Source organism: Pinus tabuliformis, chromosome 6, assembly GCF_031772625.1.
Source record: "Pinus tabuliformis cultivar Carrire ecotype Pingquan chromosome 6, CPIR1, whole genome shotgun sequence".
NCBI lineage: Eukaryota > Viridiplantae > Streptophyta > Pinopsida > Pinales > Pinaceae > Pinus > Pinus tabuliformis.
In genome coordinates this window covers 110140327-110149894 of record NC_142292.1, presented here as the reverse complement: position 1 = coordinate 110149894, position 9568 = coordinate 110140327, and positions in this window count along the sequence as shown.

Below are 9568 nucleotides of genomic sequence, written 5' to 3'. Positions count from 1 at the left end.
TGCCTGGTCCTATGAGGAAATGCCAGGAATTGATCCCTCTATTGTTGTTCATGAAATCAAGACTTATCCGGACGCTAAACCCGTTCGGCAACGTCTGCGTCAGATACACCCTAGGAAAGCGGCTGCAATTAAAGCAGAAGTTGAGAAGCTGTTGAAAGCAGGTTTCATTTATCCAATCCCGTTAACGGATTGGGTATCGAATATTGTTCCGGTTAACAAGAAACAGGGAACAATAAGAATCTGTATCGACTATAGGGATATTAATCGTGCTTGTCCAAAAGACAACTATCCCACACCCTATATCGATCAAATAATTGATGATTGTGCCGGCAGTGAAATATTTTCCTTTATGGACGGTTTTTCCGGTTACAACCAAATCAATATTCTACCTGCCGATCAACCAAAAACGGCTTTCATTTGTCCTTGGGGGACATTTGCTTATTGCAAATTACCTTTTGGACTTAAGAATGCCGGAGCCACTTTCCAACGGGCAATGTCTTATGCGTTTCACGACATCAAGCACATTGTGCAGCCATACCTCGATGATTTGCCTGCTCATTCTTTACATCGAGCTGATCACCTTGTCCACTTACGAGCTATTTTTATGAGGTGTCGGCATTATCGAATTCGGTTGAACCCACACAAATGTGTCTTCTGCATAGAAGTGGGACGATTGCTAGGATTTGTCGTTTCAAAAGCCGGTATCCGCGTCGATCCCTTGAAGGTAGAAGCTATCATCAAATTGCCTCCTCCTTCGAGTTTGCGCCAACTCCAAAGTTTGCAGGGGAAAGCAAACTTTTTACGTCGATTCATTCCTAACTACGCCGAGGTTACAAAGGGTTTCACCCGGTTGTTAAAACAAAATGCTCAATTGGGATGAGATAGCTCAGAAATCTTTCGATGCACTTAAGCACGCGTTGACCCATGCACCGTTGCTGCATCCTCCCAACTACAACCAAGATTACTTTTTGTATCTCGTCGCCTCCCACTCCACCATTGGAATGGTCTTAGTTCAGGAAGATGAATTCGGAATGGAACATGTGATATATTATCTTAGTCGGACGTTAAATCCAACCGAGCTAAAGTACTCACATGTGGAAAAGTTGGCACTGGCAGCCGTTCAAGCTGTTCAGCGTTTTCGTCACTACATTCTTCTCCATAAAACTATAGTGATTTTAGATTGCAACCCTATGATCTATATTCTAACTAAACAATTGCTAGGGGGAAAGTACTCCAAATGGATTGTTATCCTGCAGGAGTTCGATTTGGAGTTCGAAAAGTCCAAATCTAAGAAATCCTTAGTCTTTGCCGAGTTAATGTGTGATTTCCCGCATGCTGACACGGAAACAGTGGCAGAGGAACCCATAGCGGACGAATCTTTGTTTCTTATCAGCACTTTAGATCCGTGGTATGGGGATATAATCATTTATCTCCAAACCCAATCCTTTCGGCCCGAAGCTTCTAAGACGGAACGTCGAAAAATTCGATTCCAGTCCCAACAATACAAAATAATTGGAGATACTCTTTATCGTCGTGGGGCGGACTTGGTTTTCCGACGTTGCTTAACTCATGAAGAGGCAGAAAGGGTTTTGAATGACTGTCACTCTGGGGCATGTGGCGGTCATATGTCTGGGTATGCCACAGCTCAGAAGGTGTTGCGTGCTGGCTATTTCTGGCCGTCCATGTTTAAAGATTGTATCATTGCGGTCCGAAAATGCCACAACTGTCAAGTGTTTGATCGCAAGATGCGCGCACCACCAGCTCCTCTCCACCCTATAATTGCCGTTGGTCCTTTTGCTAAATGGGGTATCGACTTTATTACTTGTAACCCTCACTCGGCCGGGGGGCATGCGTATATCATCCTTGCGGTTGATTATTTTACTAAGTGGGCCGAGGCGATGCCTACATTCGAGGCAGACGGCAAGACTGCTGCAGTTTTCATATTCAATCACATTATTGCTAGGTTTGGTGTCCCACAAGCGATAATCACTGACCATGGGCGCCATTTTCGAAACATTATGATGACAGAGCTTACAGGCCAGCTTGGTTTGCGCCACGATAGCTCAACACCTTATTATCCACAAGCCAACGGTCTGGTTGAGTCCATCAACAAAGTTTTGGTCATCATGATCCGACGAATCATTGGCATTCATCGGTCGAATTGGCACAACATGTTATTTTCCGCGCTTTGGGCATATCGAACTTCAGTGAAAACATCAACAGGGTTCACTCCTTTCCAACTAGTTTATGGTTTGGAAGCCGTGCTACCCATTGAATGCGAAATCCCATCACTTCAAATGGTTGTCGAATTACTCCCAGCTACTTCCGAAGAGGAGAAGCGTTTATTGTATTTAGCTCAATTAGATGAGACTCGACGTGATGCTGCACTGGCAATCGAGACTCATGCAAAACGAATGAAAGCTCAGTACGATCGAAATGTGACCCCTCGAAATTTTTCGGAAGGAGACCTAGTGCTATTATATGATCAAGCTAACGATAAATTAGGTGCTGGAAAATTCGTTCCTATGTGGCATGGACCCTACATTGTTAAGCGAAAGCTAGCAAAAGGGGCCTATGAGCTGGTTGATTTTGATGGGGACTCTTTGGGTAAACCCAGAAATGGACTTTACCTAAAGAGGTACTATGCTTAAATGGTGGGTGCGAAGATTTTTGTTAGGGTAGTTAGGTTAATTTTCTCTTTCTAGCTGGTACGTTTGCTTAGTTTAGACAAGTGTGCTTAGTTTAGTCAAGTGTGCTTAGTTTAGAGAGTGTGGTTTTTCGTCGTTATTCTGGCTTATCTTGGTTTTACTCTTGATATTGCAGATGTCGACGCCTCTCCAAACGTACATTGGATTTGCTGATGGTGCTTGTCGTAGTACACGGAATATCTCTTCCGCAGCCTGGGTTATCTATTCGCCCTCTGACGAGTTAGTTTCTATGCATGGGGTGAGCCTCGGTCAAACAACAAACAACATTGCAGAATACAGTGCAGTGATTGAATTATTATCTGAATCCATTACATTTGGGATTCGGAGTTTGATAGTGAGGTTGGATTGTGAACTCGTTGTATTACAGCTTAATAGAGTTTATGCCATTAGAAATCCAGTGTTATTAAGGTTATTTTTGAGAGTGCGTCTTTTGGAACGTGAATTTGATTATATTGAATATCAACATATTCCAAGGTCTTTTAATACATTAGCAGATGAAATTGCTTCTCGAATGTTAGACAGACATTTGCGATAATCATGCATGTAAATTTAAAACACATTAACATTTAATCACACATGTTCAACAAGATAAGCCGGTAATAATGATATATATATAGATAGGAGTGTGTCAAAAAATATACATCGTCTTCGATCATAGGTTGAAAAACACCTTATGATCGACAAAAATGATAAGTACAAAAAACCAAAAATGTCATGTGTGTCTACAAAAAGTGACTAGCCAATCACTGGTGGTGCTCTCTATACGAGACCACTGCCCGCGCTACCCTACACAGGAACCTCCTGATAGGTCCTGGGACTGCAACCACATAGCGCTGAAGTCGAATAGGAATCTCATCTATGGTCGTCTCTGGTATGTCCGCCGTGAGACGCTCAAGGTCCTGTTCCAGCTCGGCTAAGGCCTCTGCGGCTGCATCCTGTGGGGCCGGTGCTGGTGCAACTGGTACTCTCCTCTCGAATGGCTGGAGATTGGCCGGACGCTGTGGGCCTACATCTGCATTTTGAAAATTGTCACTGTCAGTTTTGAGACGATATAAAAAAAAATAAAAAGTAAATAATTTAAAAAATTTGTGAAAAATGAAATACCTCTGTCGTCCCATTGTTCTCCCTGTGGAAGAACCATGTCCGGATCACCGCGAAAATCTACTTCGGCATAAGGAAAGTCCTGAATCGCGAAGACCTGGGTCTCCAACCAGTGAAAGTAACCAGCAGGAAATCGAACAACTCCCGCTCTCTCATCAGGGTGCCGGGCCATCACCGTAACCCATCGTACCAACCGTGGCTCCCGAGGTGGCCCAACCGGAACAGTGAGATGCTGAGGGATAAGCATCAGAACTCTCTCTAGGGCAAAGCTCACAACTAAAGGCCCATACCCAAAGGTCTTTAGTTGCCCGTTCTTTACCCTAGTCAGTTGGCCCTTTATGTTGGCCAACACAGCATCGCACCAGTTGAAAATGGTGCCTCGGTAGCAATCTATCGCCATCCACATTTGGGACCCGGTGGCAATGTGCAAGGCGGCTGCGCCGCAGAGTCTGGTAACTATAAAGGCAATTACCATAAGTTCAGGCAGGGATATATATTTGATTTCTATCCCTCTCTCTTGGTTCTGATTGTTGCACCACTCTAGCCGGAGGCTAGCAAGGGATTGGCCACCCGGCCTAGTCCCGGAGAGAGTCAGTTGCTCGCCCCTATTAGGCAAACCAGTGAGAAAATATATGTCAGAGGGCTCTATCTCGAGCTGGTTCCCTCCGATGTAGAAGCATTGTTCCTGAATGTTCCACCTTTCAACCAGCCACTCTAGGAATGGCACTTGGGCCCTGTTACACTAAAAAATGTCACCATGACTATTTACAGTTAGTATGGCTCAATCAACAGTCATGCTACCCTCTTAGGCAAGTCTTATGCCTCTGCTATCCATCTCAAACTCAAAAAAGAGAGAAAGTCTTGTAAAAAATGTGTTTATCTCTGGGGACGCAGGTTCTCTCAAGCCTTACCTGCGGGGACGCTCACAATGTTCACAAAGGCTGCGTCCTTGGATGCTCTGTATGTTAAGGGACAGGTGCGTCCTTCTGTAAAAGGAAAAATGCGCAAGTTTCATCTTAAAAAAGTTACTTGTGGTTACTTCTAGAACTTTCTAGAGGTCGGTTTGATGAAATGGATGCGCCTCCAGTTGGTTCATGTATCCCTATTAAGGAGGAACTTATCCCATCAATAAGGGAGCTATCCCACCCAAAGAGGGGGATTATCCCATTGATGGTGGACCTGAATAACCTCTTTACAGCACTATAAATAAAGACATTGAGCCAGAGGGAGAGGAGGTTGAAAGTTATAGATTTCTAAGGGTAAATGCTGCAGGAATTAGGACTCCCATTTAGAAGCTTGTGAGGAGAGATTGTCATCTTTACTTGTTATATTTGGAAGTGGGTGAGCTTTGTCAAAGTAGAGGAAGACTCTTGTGGACCCTAGAAGGAGCTTGCACAACACCAAGGCCAGGTTGTAAGAGTTTCTTTGTTTCGTTATTAATACAAACTGGTTCATTTTTCTCAATAGCTTGTGTTAATGAGTTATTTCATGTGTTCCTTGGTCTGCATGTTGAATATATGTTTTATTATATGAGATGCAAGTGCTTGGTAATTGTTTGATTGTTTGTGGTTGCAGGAATTGATGTGAAGGAGGAGCTCATCCGGATCGGCAAGGACGGACTACAACAACAACGTTTTGGAATAAGGTAAGCCTAAACACTTGTAGTTTTCATGTTTTAAAAGGTGTATTTAGAGAAAGATCGCTCCATTTTGTCTTGTTTGTCGCTAGAGAGTTTAGACTCCTAGGGAGGTCAGTTGTGTCCGCACAAACGACTTTTTCCGCCACGACAAATTGGCGACTCCGCTGGGGATTCCATTGATGAGAAAAGTCTTTTCCTTTGTGTGAACTTTGCTCTGAGAAAATCATTTTTATTTTCTGGTTTTTGACTGTGAGAATTAGTATTTGGGTGGCTTAGCTTTAGATTTAGTTAGATTTGGTTTTTCTTAACTTTTCCAGAAGGACGCACCCTCTGAGTACTGCACAGTGCGTCTTTGGACGCGCTGTTGCCGTTTGCACAGAGCGGGCCCGCGCCTGTTCTAACGGGTTTCCTGCGTCTTCCTGTAAAAATTTAGGAAAACTCCATTTTTGCTTTAATTGCTTCTAGATTTTGTTTTTTCTTAGTGTTTTCTGCCCAGATCCTTTAGTACCCTGTCAAAAATTTTCACCTGAACTTGTTTCATTAGCATTCCTGCTTTTAGCTTTCATCAATTGGGTGTTTTGAGTCTCTTTTTTGAGAAATTCTTAATTTGATTTCCTTTGGTCATTACTTGGAGGTTTCTCTCAGTCTTTTCACAATTTTGCATCTTTTTGCTTTTGTTTTTGCTAAATTGTGTATGAGTGTTAATCGCCTTTGAATGTTTTTATTTTATGATCTTTGGAACTCTCACCCAATTTTCTCGACTTGCACTTGATTGGTTCTTAGATTACATTAGAATCGTCTTGTGTTTGAGAATTCTCTTGCATAGATCACATTTGCATAATTAGAATTCTCATTTTCAGAATATGAATGAAAAATGTGCATAGGTTACATTTGCATACTTTTCAAGTGAATTGTGCATAGATTACAATTGCATAGTTTACATTCTGAAAAATCAATCGTAGATTTAGATCAGTTTTCTTTGATTTGAATTTACACAAAAATAAAAATAAAAATTGGTTTGGAATTGATTTGCATTAGTTTTTCTTGATGAAATTAGTGCATTAGAGAATTTGTTAAATTTTCTCTTAATGATCAATTTTTTGCATTGTTGGAAGTGAATGGAAACTCTCTCCTTACTCTAGTTAGGATTCATCGAATTGAAAGGATTGCATTATCATATTCGATTGCATTCAGTTGAGTCGGGTCATAACACCATTGGTTTCATCTCCATTTACCCATTTGAGTAATAACAGCCTTAATAACACAACGCTTAATTAAAATTCATCTAGTAATTTTTACATTTCTAGGGCTCTGAAACACCAACATAGCTTAGGCTAGGGTCTTGGAGTAGGTGAGTACTTAACTCTCCAAGACTACAAAACCAAACAGATAGTTTATCTTGAGTAGAATAAATCCAATTGTTTCAATTGCACTCTGGGAAAGCTCCTCTTAAAGGAGAAGCACGAGCTCGTGTCCGAACCAGTGAGGGGATCATTCCCCCCTCGTTGGGAACGACGCCAGACAGTACGTATTACAAACGGTAAACCTCGGATTAACCATTGTCGAGGAGCCAGGGGTCACTTATCGGTAAACCTTGGATTGTTGTCAAGGAGCCGGTAAGGGGATTGAGCTTGCTACTCTGCCCTTGCGTGCTGTCGGAGTTTAGACTGTTCCCCCAGGTGTATTTGTTACTGTTGGTGACCTTAGTGACCATAATCTTTAGGGTTCTACCGAGGTGACGGTGGAGGGAAGGTCCCACTGTACCTGGAGCAGACGTCGGTTATACTCACTTGGATTTTCCGGGGGGTTCACTTCACTTCGAGACGGTTAAAGTGGAGGAACTTGTGCCGGTCTATTCATTAAGCAGGTTGCCGGGGTAACTGTTCCACCCGCCATTTCTGTACTGAATTCTGCGAGGTTGGGCTTCATCACCAACTAGTGTTTTCGGTCCGGAGAGCTTACTGTTTGTGTGTGGTTTGACTCCTAGATTTGATAGCGCGTGTTAATTTGTTTGTTTTTACTTTTAGAGACCATAGGTGTGAATTGTGAATTTTAGTTGTTAAGTGTGAATTGTGAATTTTAGTTGTTAAGTGTGAATTGTGAATTGTTAATTTTAGTTTTAAATTGTTAATAAAATTCACTGAAGTTGAATATAATGGCAAATGTTCCGGAATTTATCAACCTAGGAACCCCTCCTAATGAGAATCCTAGTACTTTTCCTTACTTTGGAAATGTTGGTCCTCCTTATATGGCTACTTTGTCATTACCTGGATTTACAATAGGTTTACCGATATGGTTATTTTCAACTTCGTTGGCCCAAAATACTCCAATTGTTCCATCTCAACCGGATGCTTCACCTCAACAGAGTTCACCATCTCAACATCACCAACCTTCTGTTGACCCTTTACCTTCTTCGCCTAATCTTTCTTCCTCCATTTCTTCCTCTTCGCCTGGTAAAAGCCTTGATGTTAGTAACCAGGAGGCTAAGAAGAAGAAGAAAGGGAAGAAGAAGAAGAAGAAGAAGAAGCAAGATAAGAAAGAAGTCAACCAACCAACCATGGCTGTAAGTGTTAGTTGTGTTGAGGAAAATTCCGACATGCATCGTAAACCCAAATACCCTTGCAGGCTTTGTAAGGGTGACCACTTCCTTGTCAATTGTCCTGGTTTTCCAAAGGTCTTGGAAGTATGGTCAGAAAAATCTCATCAACTTTCTGTTGATCCATCAACCAGTGATAGTCAGGTTCCTGGGAAAAAGGGTAAAGTTAGGTTTCCTTGTAAGTTATGCAAAGGGAGTCATCAAACTCACATTTGCCCTCACATGGATGAAGCCTCAACATTGTTGGAAAACCTTACTGTTCCACAGCAAGAATTTCCAATTGGTTACCGTAAACTTTCTCTCAACCTACCGTCAACTGACGGAGTGATTGATCTAACTTCAAGTACAGTCAATCACACTCTTCCATTGGAGAGTGAAACTCATGTCACTCAGGTTGATGATCCATTAGTTGATCAAGTGGTCGATTCAATTTCACATTCGGTCGATCACACTCTCCTTTTCGAGAGTAAATTTCATACCGCTGATGTTCTTCTTGTTACATCGGATTCTTCCATGCCGGGGGGCATTTCACCTGTTTCTACAGAACCCCCTCCAAGCACTGAGGTCTTTTCCTTTGATTGGAATAGACTGACAGAACCTCGTCTTCCTTCCTCCATCCCTTTCCAAATCATTGTCAAGGCTGGTGGTAGGGACATACATCGTACTCAGGTAGATGAAGGTGCTTCTGTTAGTATTTTATCCTCAACTGTTTGGAAAGCTTTGGGTTCCCCTCAGCTTGCGCCTATTACGCAAAATCTGAAAGCTTTTAACAGAACCATTAGCGAACCTTTAGGGATCCTTCCTAAGTTTTCTATTACCTTGGAAGGTAAAACTGTCTGTATTGATCTTATGGTAGTTCGAGGTCCCTTGGATTTCAATTTACTCCTTGGACGAGACTATGTTTATGCAATAAAAGCTATCGTATCGACACTCTTTCGCGTGATGTCTTTCCCTCACAATGGCAGTATTGTGACTGTAGACCAGCTTTCGTTCCCTAGTCTTGTCTCAACTACCAATAATATGACACCCCTAAATGTTCCTGATTCTAAAGTGGTATCTACCCTGCCACGGGTTAATTATGTGGCAACTGATCCCATGTTTTCAGTTACCAATGTAAGTGAGCCTCTCACTGTTGATTTAGATCCAGTAATTGACATGGAAAACTCTATGGGATTACTTGAACACGATGTTCTTATCCCTTTTGAGTCCCTTGACATGTGTTCCTTCCAAAGAACTGTTCTTCCTTCTGATGAAGATCTCTTGGAAGCCATGATCAAGGTGTGTCCATTGACATGTCTTTCTTCCAGTTAGAAGCCATGCTCAAGATTCCGAGGAAAGTTCCTGTTACTGAGTCAACCTCGTTAAAAAATGAATCAGGTATGAGGATAGTTCTTTTACTGAGTCAACCTCGTTTAAAAAATGAATCAGGTACGAGGATAGTTTGTTCCTCTCTCAACCTCGTTAAAAAATGAATCAGGTATGAGGATAGTTCTTTTACTGAGTCAACCTCGTTTAAAAAATGAA